Raw genomic sequence first — 23,226 nt, 5'->3', positions numbered from 1 at the left:
CTGATAATTGATCTAATAATTAGACCAAATTTTGGATTTAGCCTTAAACTATATAATTTTCCCTGTAGTCACCAATATTTTTGGATGAATTAGAATTGCTTGTCTAGAGTTAAAATTATGGGTATGGCTGATTTCCAACAATGGATGCTATGGCACACATAGTCTTTCATTCTCAAAATATTTGCTTTTTGGTAGCCACTCCTATTATGCAAAGTTTCCTATTTCTTAGGAAATAATTTTCCTATTTAGCAATGTTAAAAGATAACTCACCCAAATTAATCTTTTGTAGAAACTGTAGAAATATTTATTGTTCTATGCAAAAGAAAAGTTGAAATAGATGTAACTCATGATCCTGATAGAATGATATATATTTTACAGGGTTTGCAGTACACTATTTCAGGAAGGAAAGAGAAAAGAAAGATATCCATTCTCTACACTACAATGTAAGCTAGATCAAAGAGATAGTAACATCCATACACGTGCTCACATATAAAGTTAAATTGAATTTATATGTACAAATTTCAATCATCAAAAGGCAGGACAAGCAGTTCTTTAAAGAAGTGTATTTCTTACTATCCTCTTTCTTTCTGATGTCCTTTAGAGCAGCCATTGCTATGGGTGCTATAATACTGCAGTAAATAAAACTCTTACTTTGTAAACAGTATACTGCTTCTTTAAAACCCCATAGAATATTTTGGTGTGTTTGTTTTCTTTATTTTTTTTAAATAGATGGACAAGCAGGAAGCTCAGGGAAAAAACAACATTTTTAAAAAGTTTATCTCCAGATTTGAAATAACAACTTTATGTACACAAAGCAAATATTATAAACATTGTATTAATTATAAAAGGCTTCTTTTAAAATGTCTAGAGAATATGGTAAGCATAGGCTCATTTGAAGGGGTAGAAGCATTCCTGTCAAACAGACAACAAATGGTCAAAAGTGGGAGTGTCCTATCAAATTCTGTCAACAGTGGTATTCCTCAAGGCAGTGTTCTAGGACCAACTCTCTTCATACTCTACATAAATGACCTCTTTGATCATATTAAGAGCAACTGCGTTCTCTTCGCTGATGATGTAAAGCTGTTCAATACCACAGACAATACTGCTACCCTTCAAAAAGATCTTGACTATGTATCAGAATGGTCAAAAAAATGGCAACTTCAAATCTCAACAAATAAATGCTCTGTCTTACATATTGGCAAAAAAAAATCAGAAAATAAAATACAAGCTGAATAGTCAAGAACTTGTTGATGATCCAAGCTCTGTAAAGGACCTTGGAATACTCATCTCTAATGATCTAAGTGCTAGAGCCCATTGTAACTACATAGCCAAAAAGGCATTAAGAGTTGTTAACCTAATCCCTAGCTTTTTCTCTGGTAATATCACAGTACTAACTACAGCATACAAAACATTTGCTAGACCAATACTCGAATGCAACTCATCAGTCTGGAACCCACATTACGTATCTGATATTAGCACAGTTGAGAAAGTACAGAAATATTTCACTAGAAGAGTTCTCCCCTTCTCTACTCATTGCAGAATACCTTATGCCACCACACTTGAAATTCTAAATCTAGAAAACCTTGAATTACGCCATCTTCGGTCTGATCTAAGTATGGTATATAAAACCATACATTGCAATGACTTACCTGTCAATGAATACTTCAGCTTCAACCATAACAACACAAGAGCAAACAATAGATACAAACTCAAGGTTAACCGCACCAAACTTGATTGCAGGAAATGTCTGGAATACTCTACCTGACTCTGTGGTTTCTTCCCTAAACCCCAAAAACTTTAACCTTAGACTGTCTACTATTGACCTCACCCCTTTCCTAAGAAGTTTGTAGGATAAACTGAGGGAGATGAAACAAGAAAAGAAACATCCGGAGCACCACAAGTGCTATTTACTTTTTAGTGCTAAGGGTAGCAAAGTGGCAAGACTTTTCTGCTATTATTGCATCCATAGATGCCCTGCAACCTTTTTCAGGTGATTTGAGCCCTGTTTACTGGACAGGGATCAGATCCCTTTACAGAGTCCTGGTGGAGGAATTTGCTTGGCAGCTGTCAGACAAGGTCACCTGATGCTGGTCTTATTGCAAGTTTTAAGGAGGCCCCAGAGGCAGGTGCCTGCTATGTTTTATATTTTATTAGTAGTCTTCCATTTTCTGGGATCAGTCTCAGAGTTTGATGATGCAGGAGGAGAGATTTCACCCTTGTTCCCTACTTTGTGTGATTCCATACTCTCACCTCTCTTTTTTAATATCTACATGAAGACACTGGGTGAGATGATAAGCATGGGATATGGTATCATCAGTATGCTGATGATATCCAATAATATCTTTCTGTCTCTAGTGAATTAAACAGTGCTCTTGATGGCTTCTACTGAATCCTAGCAATATGAAGTAGACTTTGGACTTTGGTGGCCTCCATTTTAGAACCATGTTCTTTGGTACTACATGGGGGTTGCATTGCCCCAAACAAACCCAATATGCAGTTGGGGGGAGGCCCTCCTAAACTCACGACACCTGTTCAAAGAGAAAATTGCAGTCATGACTAGGAGAGCCTTTGCACAGCTTCATGTTGTGCACCAATTTTGCCTGTTCCTGGGCACATTGTTTCTTTCTCTTTTCTGTAGCTTTAAATCTCTAAAAAGGTACAGGTTGTCAATTTTGCTTTAGTTATTCATAATTCTTTGGGATAAGGAGAAGAGTAGCTAAAGCTAGAGAGAGAGATAGGTATATTTGTTAGGGTTTTTCACAGACTTTATTTAGGTATTAAATAAATATATAAATATGTAAGTTTTTTTAGAAAAATATTTATATGAATATCTAATCTGAATTCATAATCTCCCAGGATTTGAATTTATAATCTCCCAGGATTTGAAATGGACAACTAACATTAAATGCATCATTAAAAAGGCACAACAAAGAATGTTCTTCCTGTGTCAAGTCAGAAAGTTCAGACTGCCCCCAGGACCTGTTGTTATAGTTCTGTCATTATTGAGTCTGTCATTTGTACTTAAATAATAGCCTAGTTTGGTACAGCAACCAAACAGGTCAGGTACAGACTTCAATGAATAGTTAGGAATGCGGGGAAAAAACAAAACCAATTGTAACCATTCTGGCTTCTATTGAGGATCTGTGTACTGCACAAACTAGAAAGAGGGCTGAGAAAATATCTACAGCTGTAGATTTAGATATATAGTGTGTAGATCTGTAGATATACAGATCTGCACAGGAGACAAATTCCTTGTGTGTCCAATCACACTTGGATTCTATTCTATTCTATTCTATTCTATTCTATTCTATTCTATTCTATTCTATTCTATTCTATTCTATTCTATTCCATTCCATTCCATTCCATTCCATTCCATTCCATTCCATTCCGCAAACAATAAAATACTCATCAAATAGATTAGACTAGTACACAAGGGACGAAGTTAGTGTCATTCCTATACATGATTCTATGGAAAATGACAATTATGACCCAGCTTTCTTCCTTGTGAAATTTTAATGATTGTCATTACTGATAGTAAATTATGTCATCCCTGAACATTTTATAACTGAAAATAGGGACAAACGTGCCATGTGCTTGTTCTTGTACCGAAGCCTAATTTTAGTCTTCCTGCCCTTTCATGTCACCTGTACTCCTTCTGAAGGCTCTGCTGAATCTGCTCCATTGATTTAATTCTAGACTTAAGCACTGAGATGTAAAAGTAAGTGATGGGTAAGTCATCCAGTGTTGAAAGACTTAAGAGCACGGGATTTTATAAATTTCATTGTGAAGGTCCTGTGTGCCTGGTCCTTGACTTTCAAGTTCCTAATAATAGTTTAATCCTAAATTTTAAATATGTTATTTGCACAAAGCTTTTACACCTATGTCTTTGAAATGGAGGTCTTATTAACTTAATGGGGGGGAATATTGCTGCAAATTATATACAGTTTTGTTAAAATGGTTTTCATATATAGAGATGTCACTTTATTAAAAGTTCAAAAAGCAAATATATTTAAACAAAATTGTTGGCAGATTTCATTCATCCAGAAATGACTGTTGCTGTAAATTTGATCCAATATTGTTTGTTGTCTTCAGAAATGGACACAGTTGGCACTAGCATTAACTGTGGAAATGCATTTTTGGCCACTGCAGAATCTTCTGATTTTTAAAAAGTAGAATCTAATTAGAGGTTGGATTCTATAGTACCCATAGTCTTGGTTTTAAACTATTCAAGATGGAAGGGAAGAAACCTATACTTTTATTTGATAGGTGCTGTTTTATTTATGAATTATATATATTTAAGTCGTTTAGCTGGTTTACCTGCAAGGGTTTTTCTTCCTATAGTGCAGGGGTGTCAAACTTGATTTTATTGAGGGTTGTGTTTGACCTTGGGGACCGGGATGAGCGTGGCCAGGATAGGCATGGTCTTTTACTGTTTCCAGGGCAGCCCCACGGGCCAGATCTAAGCACCATGTGCGCCGCATCCAGCCCCTGGGCCTTGAGTTTGACACCCTTGCTATAGTGTAATGTAATGTAGAAATGACCTTGAGAGACAGGGCAGAGACGCTGCCTAGAGAACAATCAGATAAAAGGGGTTGGGGAAGCCTGCAGCTGTATTACAGGCAGAGAAAGAAACTTAGAATGGACCCCACCTCCCAAAAAATTATAAGCCTGTAAGAAGAGAGGCAGGAGGCTTGTACTTTCAGACATGGAAGATTTTGTTAATGTAGCCTTACAATAATATAGAAGTAATTCATCTGGTCTGTCTGGTCTACTTGGGAAGAGTGACACATAATTACCTGCAATTAGCTTATATTTGCTGGTCGGAATAGAAAATACTGTTTAAAGTAAGGAATGAGCAAGAGGCATTGCAGACTTGGGTAACTATGAAGAATAGATTAAATTACTCTTGTTGGCAGGTGCTGAGAAAAATCCTGATGAGTTTCACTACTTTTATACAGCTGATGGCAGCATCTCATTTATTTGAGGTAGGAGACCACCAAGAAATCACAGCACTTTAAGTTTGACGTGGGAAGTGAATAACAAATTTCTTGAAGAGAGTAAGAATAATCCACTGCTCCATTCTTGCAAGAAAACAACATATATGTGGCCAGCAGAAATTTGGCTTAAATCGAAAGAGATTTTACCTTTTAAATAGGGCATCTGTCACTCTTCTCTCTTTCCTTTACATCACTTCCATCCAGTTTTCTCCCTTTCATTTTGGTCTTTTTCATATATCAATATCCATCTTTTTGTTTTAACTTTCTTCTGTTCCCCCCCTCTTCTTCTGTTTTTTCTTTAGAAGAAGGGGTTTGCACGTATTTGTCCATGTACTGTATGTGAGAAACCATGTTATATATAGATGAAATTATTTTGTAATCTGGTTTGAGTTGGATTTGATATTGCTAGCCTAAAAAGGACTGTCCTGTCCAAGTTCTTTTTTCCTGCATTGATGTTTGGATTCTTCCTAGAAAGGGTTTCATTTCTTTTCTTAAAATCAGACTCTTCTTCCTTTTGGGTAAATCTATAATAAATGTTATACACAAAAATATTGCTACACAGGATTCAGATATACTGCGGAACTTTTCAGTTACTGAGACAATGTATTTATTTGGATTACTAACCAGTCTGAATGCTTTGGGGGTAAAAAGGCAGAATATAAATTGATTGAATAATAACAATGATAAAACATATATTCCAACGTTTCATAGCTGAAAACTGACTTGTTACTTTAATTCCCTTGTTCCATAGCAGCTTGATTTTACAACACAGAGACAAAAGTGTGCGTTGCTGAAGGGGCTGCTCTGTTTGCTTACTGTGAAATTGTTATGATTCAAAATACGATTTGAACAGTTAAAAATAAACCTAATGAACATGTGAAATAATAATATGCTGCAATATGCTTTACTTACAATTGTATAAGTGCTTACAAATTAAGAACTGGTATGTTCAGTGGGGCTTACTCTCTAATAAAAATGTCTTCAGTATTTGAGGGTTTCTAACATATACTGCACTAAAAAGGAAATGCCTCTGCTTCTCTACTTGGAGATTCTGTTGTTTGAAAATGGAAGAAGACTGGTTAATATTAATAGCAATATAAGAATGTATGGTAAATGGATCTTAATTAGACATTCCCCACACTAAAAGCAATAGAAACCCAGGACTGTAATTAAGAGAGGGGGGGGGGGGGATACAGAGAGAGCAAAGTAGCTTATGTTAAACAATGCAACAGTTTTAGAACTTGAGCTTAAAAAATAATTTCAAGCATTGAAGAACATCAACCATTTTTAGGCACTTGTTTTAGAAAAGGAGTTTGGAGCAGTCACACTGCTCTATCACCAGAGTAGGAAATCTATGTACTGAATAATATTTGTTTTCTCTTGCCTAGGATTCCTCAATGAATGCCATTAACTGATGAATGTGTAAAAAAAAATAGATAAGAAATGAACAAATGGAAGCATAGAGAGGTTTATTTTAGATCAACCAAACCTAGTATACATTGATGTAAAGTCAGTAATTTTGTGTGATACAAAATCCATCCTGTTTTTATTCATCATTTCCTTCTAAAGAAACTAGATTTTATTTAGTTCAGATGGAGAAATTTATATCCAAACAATTCTATCAAATGAAAAATCTCTTTAGAACAATTAGAACAAAATCTTTCTCAGGTAATACTGGGATGTGCTCTAAGAATAGAGTTGATATTGAGATAGATCTGAAAAGAAACCGTCAATTGTATGATTGTAGGCAGTCACATCTATTCAGAGTTAAATGTTGTTTGGGGCAAAATATAGTTTTAATGCGATAGCTTTAATATTTTGATGGAAATATTAATAGTACATTTAACTAATACCTAAAATATATATACTCCATGGTTTATTTTAGATTTGTTTGTCTGTTTTATATAAAAGTCCATTGAAGCATGAAGTTTCAGAGATGTTATTTCCTTATGTTCAATTGCATAAGTTGGAAAACATTAGTGGAAGAATGCAAGAAGATATGAACATATATTGAGAACATATTGTCTATTTCTTAGCAATTTGAATTTTATTGAGATATATGATTTAGATCTGTTATAAGATATTGAATAATGAACACTGTAACTAAAAGAACAAAAATGAATAGGGTCAGAAACCAAATGGAACTTTTTGTCATAATGTTCTCCAAATATTCTGTGAAATTATTTTTGACAAGTTAATTTATGGAATGAAAAAACCATCATTATGCCATTAGGAGAGGGGAAATTATAGGCTTAAAAGAGTAAGAAAGAACATAGCTAACTTGGATAAATTCAAATATCCGTGTTCAGATAAATTATATCCTAGAAAAGTATCACCTAAACTTTTCAACCTAGTACTTCTATATAAACCACTATGCCTTTGCACACTATCTAATTGCAAGTGTTTCCTGCATGTAAATATGAGTAAAATTTGACATAAGATTTTTAATGATTGTACTGATTACTTTTATCATGCCTTTTTAATTGCATTTAGATTACATACTAGTAATGTGCTTCATTAACATATACAGATTTAGTAAAGTAAATAAAATGAGATTTATTATAAGATGCTAGGGTAATCCTTGAGCTTGGTAGTTTTGACTTAACTTCATATTATCTAGAGGAAACCTGGATAGTAGCATTCCTAAATCACTAAAATAACAATATCCATATGATTTTGATGTTTCATTAGTATGGAATTCACTGAACTAATACTAATTCAAAGATATAAGAAGATGAAAAACAAATAGAAAGAAGCTTTGTTTTCCCCCATGGAGTGGAAATTTCACCTTGCAGCCACATAGTTTGATGTCTTCTTCTGTAGAAGATTTGCCTTGATTCTTCATCACTCTGAAGCTCAATTGTTTTTTCTTGCAGATTAAATAATTGGTCTCCCACTGTGCAAATGAATAGACTTGCAACCCAAGCAAGTATTTTCAAATCAATTCAGTATTTAAATCAAATCTCAAAGTCGTTCTTTAGTGCCTACAGATGAAAGCAAAATTCTTCTATCAAAATCTGAGTAGGATGTTTTCAGGAAATTCATGCTGAGAAACTATTCAAAAACTCTTCCGTCAGTGTTATGTAATTCCTGCTTCACAATGGAATTAATTAAATTAATTAAATTGCAATTATCACCTTGAAATTGCATATTTTGCATATTCATTATTCGCTGTGCAAATATTGAATTTTATCATATAATTCAGGTCAGCACACAGCAGAAATGGAACCCAAATACTCCAATAAAAATTAGCAGTCAAATCAATATGTTCTGAAAGTCTGTAGCATTTCAGTGACAAACATTGCTCTAGAACAGGGGTGTCAAACTTATATCATCATGGCATCACCTGACATATCAGGACTTTTTCCCCCTTCACTAAACCAGGTGGGGGCGGGGCAGCACGTGACATTCGGCCTGCAAGCTGTGAGTTTGACACCCCTGCTCTAGAATATTGAACAAACTAGGAGAAATGATTGCAGAACCATGCTCAATAGTGTTTGACCTCTTGGACAACTAGGAGGCCCCAGAAAAGTGGAGAAAGGTAAACCATTTCCCTACCTTCAAAAAGGTGAAGGAACACCTGAGAAATTATAGATGACAAAATCAAAGTCTTCAAACAGATGATAATGATATTATTTTTGTGCCTTTGAGTCAATGTGGATTTCTTGCCAGGACAAATCATTGTAATTTTCTTGACAAGATTTCAGAAGTGGCTTTCCCAAGTTCACCAAGTTCAGGTTGGCTTTGTACCTATAATGGGACTAGAATTCAAGTTTCTTTTGGTTTTAGCTTGATGCCTGATTCACTACACTAAACTGGCTTTAAAACAGAGTATTAAATGGCAAATTTTTGAAGTAAATATGAGTCAAGATGGATATGTCAAAACAAGTAATGCTAGATTATTTTTAAAAGATGGGGAGGGGGGAACTGCTTTGGATTTACTATACCTTGATCTCACCAAAGCTTTCAACAGTGTCTTAATATATTGTCATTATTAAAATAGTAAAATAAGAGCTAGATTATACAACTGTTAAAATGAATTCATAATTGGTTAAATTATCATATTCAGAAAGTACGATATTTGTGACTGGCTCCAAAACAGATTGGAAACTATCATTACATGGATCAACAATTGGATTAATTACGTGGTTGCAGAGGGCAGTTATCAAATCTGCAGAGGAACACCTCACTGCTGTGGAAAAAAAGTATTTAATAAAATAAATAGTCATAAACAATGGATTGAAATGAACAAGATCAGATTTATTGGGGGGAAATCTCTGGAAATTGGATAACAAAAATGCAATGTCAGAGAGGCATCATGTGGGAGTAGTAAAAGTGAAAAGGATGTTGATGTCTTTTTAGCTGCAAGTTAAAGCAAGCAGAGTGATGCAGCTGATAAAAAGGCAAATGGTACATTGGAAAGAACATAAACAAAAAGCAGAGGATAGCAGTGAGGTGGCATCATTATTGTTATAGCAACTTTTGGTTTTGATGTTTCTATCCCATTTTCATTTATATTTTTGCATTTAGATATCTAATGAATAATTGGCTTCTCAGACTTCTCCCTTCAATATGGATACAGATCTTCTTTACACACAGTCCTGAATGATAAGGAAGGAATTATTTCAATTTCTTCTAAACAGTGTGTCCTTTAAGCATCAGAGACCGGTGATTCAAATGAATTTGTTAATCAAGTTCATCAGTAATCTTGATTACAACTATGGTAGTAAAAAAAAAAGGCCAAATATTACATTTATTGCATTGTTATGGATTTAACAATTATATCTATCATACAACTGAATTCTGTATGCTTTTTTTTACAGGGGTGTGCCAAGAAAAGAAAATGATTCAAAGAAGATGACTTCTCTGATCCTGATGACTTCCCAGTGTTTGTTTCTTCATTCTCAGTCTTAAATATTTGGCTGGCTTCTTGCAAAAATGATCCAGAACTAACTTGGCAGTGAAATTTTACAAGCATTCATTCCCTGACTACTCTGTCTTTTTTACTTATGATGGTAAGTTGTTTTATTAAACTTCTAGAAGTTGTAGGTTTCTCAGTTTCAGTGTACAGATTCTGGAAAGAACGCCAAATGAATCAGAATTGTTTCATTTTCTGCTAGACTGCTAGAGTATATGAAACTCAAACTATTTTTTTTGACTGAACAGAGTTATTTCATTTTAAAAAAAAAACCTTTTTCAAATTACTCTAAAATACAAATAAAGTAGAATTTATTGAGACAAATAATAACACTGCTTTGCTACTTTGGGATAATTAGTTTCCTACTTCCCTTCCTTTTTCTTTATTATACTTCCAATCTTCTCTCTTCCATAAAACTGAATCATACTTTGATATTATGTGCTTGTTTATTTGTTTTATGTATTACCCATCTCACATACATGCCTGTCCTTTATAGACAATTTTCAAAAATGCTTATTCAAGAAGCAAATTATCAAAGATGGGTTACCTTGATTCTGGTTGCTTAGATGAATGAGAATTCTTTCTGAATGATGGGATCATGCAAATATTTATACCAAATAAAAAAATGAGACTATATTTTGATTGTGCCTTTAGAATATTGCAATACTGATCTTACAAAAAAACAAAATGAAAACATTCATAATTTGCAGATGTGGGTCCCAAACCACAATAGATGAAACAATAAACTGCAATGTTTGACTAGCTTATTGAATTAGAGTTACTTGGAATTTGTAAAAAAAATGTTGGTGTATGAGTTTATCATCAGCATAGGTAGTCCTCAACTTACAACCATTAGCTTAGCAACCATTCAATGTTACAATGGATCCCATCCAAAACTACTTATAAGTCTGTTCCAGACTTCCAAAAATAAATCTTCTCACAGTCACATGACTGCATTTTGAGTGCTTGGCAATTGGCTAAACTTTATGGCTAGTTGCAGCATTCAGTGATTACATGACCATGTTTTATTATTTCTTTTACCAGTTTCCAGATTTTTTAATGGTTTCTGTCAAAAAACTGTTAAAGGAATGTATTGATTCACTTAACAACCACAGTGTTAACTTAACGACCAGCACAAAAAAGTTATAAAATTGGATCTGATCATGTGAGTGTCTTGATTTGTGACAACTATGACTTATGAAAATTCCTGGATCTATTGGGGTCATAAATCAAGCAACTTTATTGTTGACCAAATGCAATAGAATCCTATTATTTTGTTTGAAAAAGCAATTTACCTATATAAAATGTAGGACTTTTCGGATTAAACAGAGTGACTGACTCCATACCAGGTGTAGAAATGCTATAATATGCTAGGTCAGCTGTGCCCAATTGGCTCATTGTTTCAGAAGTATTTCTTTATCTATACAGAAAAACAGATTGACCAAGGCTGGACAAAAAAGTTGTGAGAGTAGGAGTGACTTCTGATTTCTTGCTGCCTTTCCCGTTTAGTTTCCTTATAGGAATCTGGCAGGAAGCATTGAAGATCTCCCTTCCCTTCCCTTCCTTTCGTAGAAGCAGATAAATGGCTACTGCTAGATAGGGGAGAAGGCAAGGAATTGTAAGACTGACTAGAAATTGTCATGAACATTGAAAATGGGGGTTACATGGCTGCAGCAGTTATGTAATAGCAGTCAATAACACTGTAGGATCCACAACTTCCCCAAATTTCATTTCCTCAGGAGTCATGAGTTCTGGATTTTGGACATTTTTCTGTAAGTTAGTCCATTTGAGGCACCTTATTTCAAAAATGGTTGCCCTATAATGCATCGTTTTATCCAGTGCAAGGTCACAATAATGAGAGTTTTAGCATATAGATTTATATTTGTGGCTTCAAATTGGTCCTAATTTCTGATGGCTCCCTGGACAAGTCTCTGCAATTTTCTAGGCAACATTTTCAGAAATGGCTTGCCATTACCTTCTTCCTAGGGCTGAGATGACTGGCTCAAGGTCATTCAGCTGGCATTGTGCCTGAGGCAGGACAAGAATTTATAATCTCCCTATTTCCATATACAATTTTTAATGTCTTGTTTAGTTTTGCTTTGTTTTTGCAATTTTTTCCCTTTTTTTGAAATCTGTATTTTAACGTTATGAATAAAATAATAAAATAAAAAATATTTCAAATACTATGTTTCTATATGTGCCAATTTAAAATATAAACATCTCAAATCTTATATGTAAACAAGGGTGCATCTCTGAATATTTGCCATTCATTTGTCCTTCTGTAACTAACACTCAATGACCTTATGTAAACAGAATATTGAAGATGGCAATGGCTATATTGCTATTAGTTATATATAGGACAAAATGTATTTACTGTTAATGATTTGAAGGTTTAATTATTATGAATTGAATTCTAGTATAAAGTGAAATCACCAGGTTGTTTTTATGTGCACCCATGTCTTCCTTAGTACTTCACTTATGCTACAGCCAGTCTTATTGACATATAATCTTTAGAATGAGCCATTTGAGATGGTAGCACTGTACTGAAAAATCGCATCCACATTAATTACATATTCAATAAGCAAGTCTTTCTCTAGGGCCCACCTTGATTGTGTGACTTTTGAGATACCAGTTTATGGAACATGAACCATGTTCCTTTCTGTTGCATCCTCTTATTTTAAATTTTGACCAGCACAGCATATTCATGGTCCTCATTTTTAAATCTCTTTTTCCTGTGTATCAGTCACCAAAAAGTTGTGGCTTGCTAGCTGTTTCTCTAAGACATCAGTTCCCTTGCAACATAATTTTAAACATTATTATTTGTTGAGGCAAACTTGAAAAATAGCGTGGTAAATGCTGTACTGCTAGACAAATTCATTTCATTTTTTGGAAAAGAAAATACTCCAACACAGTTGTGCCATGCTCAGAAACTGGGAAAGAAATGCAGAGACCTTTTAAAAAGCCTTGCTCATGAAAATTATGTTCCAGTCAATTATTCTAAATACTAAATATACTTGTAAATATGATAATAAAGTTTTACATGTCAAGAATATTTTTGGCGGCCTGTTCCAGCTTAGATGTTTTCTAAGGCTCTTTTTCAACTGTTTCCTAATGGCCTAGTTTTCATAACTGTGTTCAAGATAAACATCCATCTAGTCAAGTGGCCTAGACTAAGGCTGCTTAAGCAGCCTTACACTTAATTAATCTTGATTATATTGTGAATTTCATGCTATATATAGTATACTTTCTTTTTCTTTACTTTTTTTTTTTACTGTTTGGAAGTTTCTGTTATTTAACTATCTAGCACTGAGGTCATAGCTTTGATAGATTTTAATCCCCTTATATGTATAAATATAAGGAATGTGATAATTTTCATCTGTATTTCTGATTATGTTGTTCTTTAGAAATCATTCTTTTTTTTATTTGATTTTGAAAAAAATTACTGACGTTATCTTGAAACTTGCATATTTTAAAAAGCTAATTAGATCAGCAAGTAAAGATGAGCCTTATACATTGGGGGGGGGGGGGATGCCATGGGCCCTTGAGAAGAATTATTTGTTATCAACAAAAATGTAAGGGATTCCAGTTCTTCTTGCTGTTGAAAGAAGTCATTATTTGGGGTTGCAGTGAATGTGCTAAGTGTGTTGCAGAAAAATAAGCATATTTTTTCACAAAACAGATAAAATACAGTTTCTTGAATCTTCCCCTTCCCAACAGTCACATGTTCAGTGGGAGGGAAGTGTTGAGTTCCTTAGCAACAACAGGGTATATCTACTCAGCTATAGAAGCTTACTGGTTATGTTTGGACCAGCTGCTATCTCCCAGCCTACAATGCCTCGCAGGACTCTTTTGAGGATAAACAGCTGTTGGGAGACACTATTATGCCAGCTTGAAATCCATGGGACAAGAAATGGGGAATAAAAATGTATTAAAATAGTAATTACTAAGACATTTCTTGTGCAACTAAAGATTGCCTTGAATCAAATTATTATACTTACCTATAATTGTTTATATGTGCCATTTGTTTTAGTTTGTAATTTTCATTCTTGTTCAGAATGGCACTTCTATTATTTTTCTTTTGGCAGCCTAACAGAAATAAGTTGCTGAGTTTCACAGCCAGTATTCTCTTCAATGTCCCCAAATACGGGAAATAACTTAGAATCAGGCTAGCTGGCAACTTTTCCTCAGTAGTTTCTCTCTTTCCTGTGTGACATGACATGAATCTCTAATTTCTTTTCTTAGACTGTTTTTCTCCTCCAAAGCTGGCAGCCATACGAACCACTTAGTTTTTATTTTTGGCATTGCTGATTTTTTTTAATTCTATATTTATTTAAAACTATATACGTTTGAGTAATTATTTCAAGTGACTTACAAAAAGGAAGACTAATAGGATTATATAAAGAGATACAAACATAAAAATACAGCCATGACTCATTTGCTAAATTGCCCTTTAAATGGGATAGAAATTAGTACAGTTAATCTTGCAGGTTGACATTAAAAATATTTTCAAAACTAACATGTGAGAGCAATAGACAAATTAGCTCCAGTTAAAATTTTTAATATCCTTAGTTTACAGACCCTCTAATACTATTCTGACTGAGAATGAAGTACATCAGTAGATCAGTACTGTTCATTAATCAGCCAGTTGACCAATTTAGTGAAGTAAAGCAGTCCAGTGCCCACAGGAAAAGTTCATTCTGTACCATCCTTTTTTTGTTGGGAAACAGAGCAGGGAACAAAGTCCAGGAAATGCATTTGATTCCTCTGTTGGAAAGAAAGACAATGAATAGCACGGAAACCTGCTTTGCCAGAATCTATTTTATGCTGCTATTAATTGCATTATCAGATTTGCAGATATCTCTCTCAAAAAATCACTTTTCTTGTGTATATTATAGTATTTTGAAACAATTTATTTTGATCCCAATAGGGAATTATAGCATTTGCCCTTGACTTGCATGGCAAATATAGAAAAACATTGATACACAATCCAGCGAAGTTACTTCAAATGGTACCTTCTCCAATCCATTTAAAAATGGCTGTTTATGTTTTGGTAGCTTCTATTTTCTACCTTTTACATATGCTAATATAAAATAAAAAATGGTTCATTAAAAATAGCCCAAGTGGTCAAAAATGATTCTGTGAGACTAAAAATAAAGATAAAATAACAAATCAAGAAATGTGGAAAAGACTGAAGAAATTAAGTTCACTGAAGTGCAAACATGCAACTTGGTATATTTTTTATAGTCAGAATTCATCAAGTAATCCAAGTACATTTTATGTTGCTACTTTTCTTCTTGATTATAATATCTTTCAAAATTCATTTGCTATTATTGTATTCTTTCTTTCCTTCTATTCTTGGATAAGTTGAATTTTTGATGTCAGAGTAATTATTTGTATATTCTTAGTTGTTTTAATAAAATGTCATAGATTATATAATATTTGTTGGGCTCAAAAACAATGGAGTTATAAGTAGACTAATTATGTTCATTATTGTAAAATCGCTAAACTAGTATATCTTCAAAAGCTAACAATTCCTTTTACTTAATATTAGTTAAAATTCTTTAATATTGTGCATAGAGAAATCAGGGTATGCCATCATATGAATAAATAAGTTTATTGCAGAAACACTTGACATTAAATGCTTAACATAGAGTGTGCATATAGTTAGAAACTTGAGTCCATGAATATTTAATAGTTTTATACTTTCTGTTGAGAGAAACTGCAGCTGTACATCTTGATATCCAGCCTGCAAAGTAAGGTGTGAGAATTGTCCAGGATGACTATTGTTATGCAAAATCCAAAATCCAAGTCCAAAGTAACAAAACAATTTGCAGAAAGAAGAATAAAAAATAATATAAAGCGTAATGTATTCAATGGCCATTTGCATTACCTTCTGTGAAGTATATCTTTTCATTCCTTTAATGAAGTACAATAAATCACTCGCCGATATGGAGATATTTTTTTTTTGGTAATGTAAAAATTTTAACTGTATGAGATTGGAGGAAGAAGTCTGAGAAGGCAATTATTCATAGATTCATAAATGCAAATGTCAATATAGTAAGTTAAAACTTAGATATAAATATAAAAATGGTTTTTTTTGTTTTACTTTTCTAAAAGAAATGCCTGGGATCATACCAATTCTTGATTTGCCCTTATGGATCATGTGCTGTTTCCAATCACAACATATTCTGAGTACCAGAAGGTCTGACATAACTGATTGGCAAGTTTGGCTCTTCTGAGAAAGATTCACTTATCATAGATTTAGTAGAATGCCAGATTGTTTGGGATACCTTGGCAAAGTTTGACATCTGGACAAAACTGAGAAAAATTATGGTTGATTTGCCTCTGGCTTTGAGCAGTGTCAAGATGGTTAACATAACAAATAGGTAGGACTTAGGTATATTAGGATTGTGGCTTCTTTACAATACTTTATATTAGTTAACTGCAGGGGTGGCAGAATTTGATTCTTATACTGGCATATAATTTCACGCAGAAAGAGGGCAATGCAAAAAGAGTAGCACAGATATTCCTCTACAATTAGAACCTGAATTTTGGTTGTAAATTGTTGCAGTTGTAAGTCAAAATGCCACCAGACTCAATTTTATGACCATTTTTACAATGGTAATTAAGCAAGTAACTGTGGTTGTTAAGCAACCATATGGTGGTAAGTGTAAACCCATTTAATCCAATGGGTGTTCTTTGGCAGAAAATTGCAAAAAAAAACAACCTCACAAAATATGATCATGTGATAGTGTGATGTTGTAAATGGTCATAAATGCAAGCCAAATGCAATCCTAAAATGGGATCATGTGACTGTGGGGATAGTCTGACAGTAGTAACTTGGGGAAACGTTTTAAACATTTCCCAGCTGGTTCATTCAGAGGCTTCATTTGGCCCAGAATGTAATGGCATGTGCAGTGTTGGATGGACTAATACCACTACTATACAAGTTGCAGTGGCTCCCAGTAGACAGCCATTTAACATGCTGGCTGTCATCTTTAAAGTCCCAAAGAATGGGGTATGGTTTTTGGAGTGACAGCTACTCCCCAATGATTTCTGCTCTTCCCACTAGGCTTTGCAGAGAAGTCTTACTCCTGGTCCCCTCAGTGAGGCAATGTCAAGTGGTGGTCTCAAAGGACCATGTCTTCTCTGTCATGGTGCCTGATTCATAGAACAACCTCTCTCCAGAGATATGGATGGCCCTGATTTTATCAGCCTTTTGAAGATCTGGTTCTTTCTCCAGGCAGAGTTCAGGGCATGAGGGTATGGTGTGAGTGGCTGTTTTTATTTTTTGTTTTTTTTAGCAAGATAATGGTGGATTTTTTTAAATATAAATTTATTTATTCAACTTTTCAACAGCAGGAATACTAAAGATTGGCAGTGGGAAATTGGTATACAGTCTTTTAGTGTAAATTTGGGATCATCCACACAGTTTCTCTGAACCTGTGCTGAATCATTCAAGGCTTGAAATCCAGGGAAAGTGTACAAGCACAGTGTTCAATACTGGTCATGGACTAGATAAAGAAAAACAAATGTATGCTTGGCCCAGATTAGGTAGAGGTGTCTCTAGTTTATCAGAAGTCACAGCAAGGAGTCACCATCCACTGTGTGCCATTTTTAAGGAAATCTATCTAATCAATAAATTATTTGTCTATCTTTATTCAGTTACATAATATCTTTTTAAAAGTGTTGTCGTCAGACAGAATCTTTCTTTTCTCAATTTTTCACACACAAAGATTAGCAGCATCTGAAACCCCAGCTGCAATTACACATGTGCTAACCTCAATGGTGAATATTGCAATAAATGGATTTTTGGGTTGCTTTAAATGCAACTCGATATTAATTTACAACTAGCATTATTGAATATAGCATTATTGAACTCACAATTTCACAATCTACCTGTATTTTTAAAGGGATAAAAGTGGATTAAAGACAATGTGGGATACATTAACACAAATGATATAATTTGGCTATGACATTAGAAGTCTTGGGACACTAAGAGATCCATCACCTCAGCTAATTCTGCTGACTGCCAGCAGTTCGATCCTGACAGGACTCAACGTTGACTCAGCCTTCCATCCTTCCAAGGTCGGTAAAATAAGGACCTAGATCATTGGGGGCAATATGTTGTCTCTGTAAACAGCTGATGAGAAGGCTGTAAAGCACTGTGAAGCAGTAGATAAGTGCTATTGCAATCTATACAACATTTCAACTTCTGTCCAATATTTTAACCCTACTGAAACTGATGGCCTTATTTTCTCCCCCTTTTAGCCAGACGTTGTTAGTGAGCATTAGCTCACCCAACAGAAAATGTTAATTTTTTTTTGGAAGATATCAATTACAAAATTCTAGTTTTTATGTCATTTCAAAAAGTTCATTGTTTTTGATTACAAGCTGGATTGTGAGCTGATGAGACCTTCTCTGTAACTTTATCTAATTTTCTGTCCAAAGTAATAATAGTAGACTTGCTGATACTGAAGATTTCAAGCCAGTTGATATTGAGAGAACTTGATATAAAATTGGTTGTGTTAGAAGTAGTTTGAGTTACTATGACAAATATGACACTATCTTAATTTATATTTCTATGATGTAGGTTCAAGCATTAATGATTCCATAGACAGATCTAATTCAGGTTGATTGGTAGCTATGTAATTCCTAAACATTTTTGTGATGATAATCTGGCAGAATGCATTTCCATGTTTTTCCTCTTCCCTATACAGATAAGCAACTTTTCTGCCAAATTTTGTGATTGCAGTTTATGCTGTTTTAAATTTTTAACCTGGTTAAGAAGCAGAATTTCTTGTTGGTTTCCTTTGCTATGCAGTGGATTATGCTGATATTTCACATATTCTCAATTTAGTCTCTTCTTGGCATTTTGGCTAAGATCAAGTACAGTTTGATCTGAAATGGTATAGTTAGAATACCGTAAATATTAATTATCATGTTTTTAGGAATATAGTAATTGAGTAAACATTAAAATGAAAGTAGTAAAGGTGGTAGGTATTTGTCAAAACATATTGTTACCCGTAATGCCTTTTCATTACTTTTGTAAATGAAATAAAATAAAATGATTTATTGCTCGGGTTTTTGCATTTATAAACATAAATATCAATGGTAGTGTATTAAGCGATTTTGATAGTAATGGATTCTTTTCTGCATTCATTAAAGATAATTATTTAGAAATAAAATGAGATAGCACAAGTCTGTTCACAATTGCAATTGTGTGAGGGTTGTTGAGGTTACCAGTACTTTATAGGAAGGATACGGTAGTTCATAATTGCTGTCGTTTTATCATCACGAATGAAGTTATCCTGGCGTTTATTATTAAATACTATGCCAGGAACAAAATGTTTTTCTTATGCAACTACTTGGCTTAAATCCTCTTTTCTTCAATTGCTTCTGAACATGTGCGTGACATAAGATTTTTAGAACTAATTTGCCCGATCAATTATATAATAACTGAATAAAAAATACAAATAAATGCTAATTATGGAGCCAACCGAGAATTTCTCTTCAAGCAAGGAAAACAAGGAAATTTCTGTCGTATTATTCTACCATATCTAGCCTTATTTCATGGGTTCCAGGTTCTTTGTGAAGAAAGAGTTGATATATTTTTGTTTTTTACTAACTTGTTAGGCTTATTAGTACATTCCATTCTGGACAAATGCTGCAGAGATTTTGCTTCTTTGTTTAGATGTTTATAGTGTGATTCTGAAATTTCCTGCATATACCATGCAAAAATAGAACATGTTTTAAAACAAACAATGAAACATTTTTCTCACTATTTGAAAACTGACAATGCTGATTCAGTTGGTTTATTTTGTGTGAGCCACAATCTTTAGACCCATTACCATGCATGATAGATTTGGGGAATGGATAGCGTGTGGAACTCCTTGCCTTCAAACAGTTAGGTAATCTCCCCTTGAGGTATGTTCTGCCACGATGTGAAAACATTTATTTTTCTAAGAAGCTCTTGGTTCTACCATTAATTAACTTGATTTCCTGATAGTTTGCTTTGATTGTTTTTAAATTCATGCTGCTATTTTTAGATTTTTAAAATATACACTTGTAAGTTTGGATGGGAAAAATGAATTTAAAAAAAAAATATATTAAAAAGTTAAATAATTATAACAAAAATATTGCTTGTTGTAACAGTTAAATAATTATATGTTGCTTGTTGACAGAATGATATGCAATTAGATGCCAAGGTAGAAATGAAATGGGGGCAGAATTTGCTGTTTTGATTTTCAAAACAGGTGGCATGTGCCAGCAATAGTGGTGGAATTCAAATTTTTTTACTACCGGTTCTGTGGGTGTGGCAGGGAAGGATACTGCAAAATCTCCATTCCCACCTCATTCCAGGGGAAGGATACTGTAAAATCTCCATTCCCACCTCACTCCAGGGAAAGGATACTGCAAAATCTCCATTCCCACCCTACTCCAGGGAAAGGATACTGCAAAATCTCCATTCCCACCCTACTCCAGAGAGAAAGTAACCACTGGTTCTCCAAACTACTCAAAATTTCTGCTACCGGTTTTCCAGAACTGGTCAGAACCTGCTAAATACCCACTCTGGCCAGCAACTCATCAACTTCCTTTGGGGTTTGAGGTTAGGCAGACTTCTGTAGAATTTTAGAGCTGTAGGTTATATTGGGTAATTGAAGACAAACCCTGAGGATGACAAATTACTTTTGTATTATGCCAAAAAAATGCAACAATCTACGTGTTGGCAGTGAAAGCTTCTATTTGCACATTAGAAGAGTGTTACGGGTTTTGCATTGGCTGCCAGTAGAATTGTAGATACAAATCATAATGCAGATTGTAATCTGTAAAGCCCTATATGATTTGGTGCATCATATAGGATGCCTGTATCTACTATCTACTTGAACCTGATTGTGTGTGTTATGTTAGCAGGATGATGTAAGGAGACCCTGGAATCAGTGCTCCTTTGTTGTGGAACCACTGCTTGGCATAAGCTTAATACAGATTGCCTCTCTAGGATTTTAATGGCTGAGTTCCGGCTAATCAGGATGTGTATATGTATATATATGTATGTATAAATACACACACACACACACACACACATACACACATTATTTGTCTTATTCTTTTTTCTTAGTCATTGTTTTATAAAGTTGTAAACCACCAGGAATATAGTAGTGAAATTAAAATTGCAGTGGATAAATAAATATAGCTACCTGACTGCATCCATAAATTTATCAAGCTTGAACTCAATTTGAAGCAAGACTTCATCTATTTTACTTTCCACAATCCGGCCACTTTACAAATAAACATGTTCTTTTCTATTGAGTTCAATCATAAGTGAATATGAGCCAGTCAGCATCAGGACTGGCATGGATTACATCTTGATTTATGGGAAGTTAGGGAATTAGGTGGACTTTGGATCTCATGCCCATGCCTCCTATTCTGATTTCAGGGTGGCGGGCAGGCGGGTGGGGGGAAGTTACCTTGGAAGCTGGTGGAGAGAAAGTGTTTCAGATATTGGAATTGCTTTTCTGGATTAAAAAAACTGTTCAAGCTTGGAAAAGAGACTCCTTTCTGCAATGCCCTCCTAGTATCTTTGTATTCTCTTATTCATAACATGATAAATTTAATGGATGTTATGTATTGTAATGTAAATATTTACTTAATGTTTTAGAACTCATATTGTTGTTTAAAGTTGCCATAAGCAAAAACTGTAGGTCTATATTAGCTATTTCTCATACAATAGTGCTGAGTTTCTCTACTTTTTCTCTAGTATAGGAAAATACCTGCGAACAAGGATAATGCTAGGAGCAGTTGAACTGTTATAGACCTGTGGTGTCATTATCTTAAGACAATCCTGATTCACAGATACAAACCTCCTAAGAGATTCAATGCACTGCTGTGGAAACTGAATTCACAGCTAGCATCTTCCTTTCTGAAGTGCAAGGATGTTTTGTGTGTAGACGTTTTGGGTTGGAGAACTTTACAGGCCCTTTTGGTTTAACAAATGAAAAGCTGATATCCAAATAATCTGAAAGACAAACAACTTGCTGTCGGGGAACTTGATGGCCCCATAGAGCACAAGGGCAACCTGGGTAAATCTATGCAATTGATGCAATTATAGCACATCCAAAGTGTTCCAGTTGATGCAATTACAGCACATCCAAAATGTTCCAAAAGTATTAAGATTTATAATGATGAGAATAAGGATGAATATGAGTTGTTTCTTTCTGGGAAGAGAGTACATCAGTAGTGGGGACAAGAGAAACAAGAAGGGACATTAGCAACCCGCTGAGAGAAATACTGAATACTCAATAAATATTTGCCCCCTTGCTGAGGTCCTCTTCAACCCTAAACACTCCTGCCTGGGAATTAGGAATGTGGGAGTCTTCTTTTTCAGTAAAAAGATATAGTTCATCAAAACAGAAGCCATCATACTAGATAGGTAGGTAGGTAGATGATAGATAGATAGATGGATGGATAGATAGATAGATAGATAGATAGATAGATAGATAGATAGATAGATAGATAGATACATAGATACATAGATACATAGATAGATGATTCACAGAGCCAAATCCTTGGCCTTTCATTGCTTTTAGTTCCATTAATTAGTTACTTTCAGTCTTAGAATAGAATGGAATAAAATAGAACAGAATAGAGCTGGAAGGGGCTTTGGAGGTCTTCTAGTCCAGCACCTTGTTCAAGCAGGAGTACCTATACCATCTCAGACAAGTGACTGTCAAGTCTCTTCTTAAAAACCTATAGTGATGTAATGCCCCTGATTTCTGGAGGCAAGCTGTTCCACTGGTTAATTGTCCTCATTGTTAGGAAGTCTCTCCTTAATTACAGGTTGCTTCTCTCTTTGATTTGTTTCCAACCATTATTTTCTGTCCTGCTCTCTGGTGCTTTGGATAATAATTTGACCCCCTCTTCTTTGTGGCAGTCCCTCAAATACTGGAATGCTGCTATCATGTCACCCCTAATTCTTTTTTTTAGACTAACCAGATCCAAAACCTGCAGCCGTTCTTCTTAGTCTCTGCTTAGTTTCTTAGCTGCTTAGTCTCCAGGACTTTGATCATCTTAGTTGATGTTCTCTGAAGTTTTTCCAAAGTCTCAACATCTTTTTTTGTAGTATGGCGATCAAAATTGGTTGCAGTGTCCCTGGTGTCATCTTGCTAGGGTTTTGTAAAGTGGTACTAATACTTCACATGATTCTATGCCTCTGTTTATACAACTTAGAATTTTATTAGCTTTTTTAGTGGCGGCTGCACATTGCTGGCTGATATTCAAGTGATCATCCACTAGGACTCCAAGGTCCCTCTC

General features: G+C 34.5%; 1 protein-coding gene across 11 annotated transcripts in view; it reads left to right on the top strand.

Annotated features, from left to right (window-relative positions):
* CHRM3 (cholinergic receptor muscarinic 3) overlaps nucleotides 1-23,226 on the top strand; it is a 247,411-nt gene that overhangs the window by 46,690 nt on the left and 177,495 nt on the right. For 8 of the 11 annotated variants that reach the window (XM_026669410.2, XM_087967489.1, XM_087967491.1 and 5 more), the window contains exon 2: nucleotides 9,821-10,012. The exons of 1 other annotated variant lie outside the window; for it this stretch is intronic. The gene's annotated coding sequence lies outside the window, so the exon portion shown is untranslated. Of the gene's footprint in view, nucleotides 1-9,820; nucleotides 10,013-16,987; nucleotides 18,004-23,226 lie in introns of all 11 variants that reach the window. 2 more of the 11 variants (XM_087967493.1, XM_087967497.1) reach the window with 2 other exon arrangements.

This window comes from Notechis scutatus, chromosome 1, assembly GCF_049901735.1.
Source record: "Notechis scutatus isolate UNSWTSFEM ecotype Mainland chromosome 1, rNotScu1.2, whole genome shotgun sequence".
Taxonomy (NCBI): domain Eukaryota; kingdom Metazoa; phylum Chordata; class Lepidosauria; order Squamata; family Elapidae; genus Notechis; species Notechis scutatus.
Note: the sequence above shows the minus strand (reverse complement) of the source record. Positions and strands in the feature narration are given on the sequence as shown.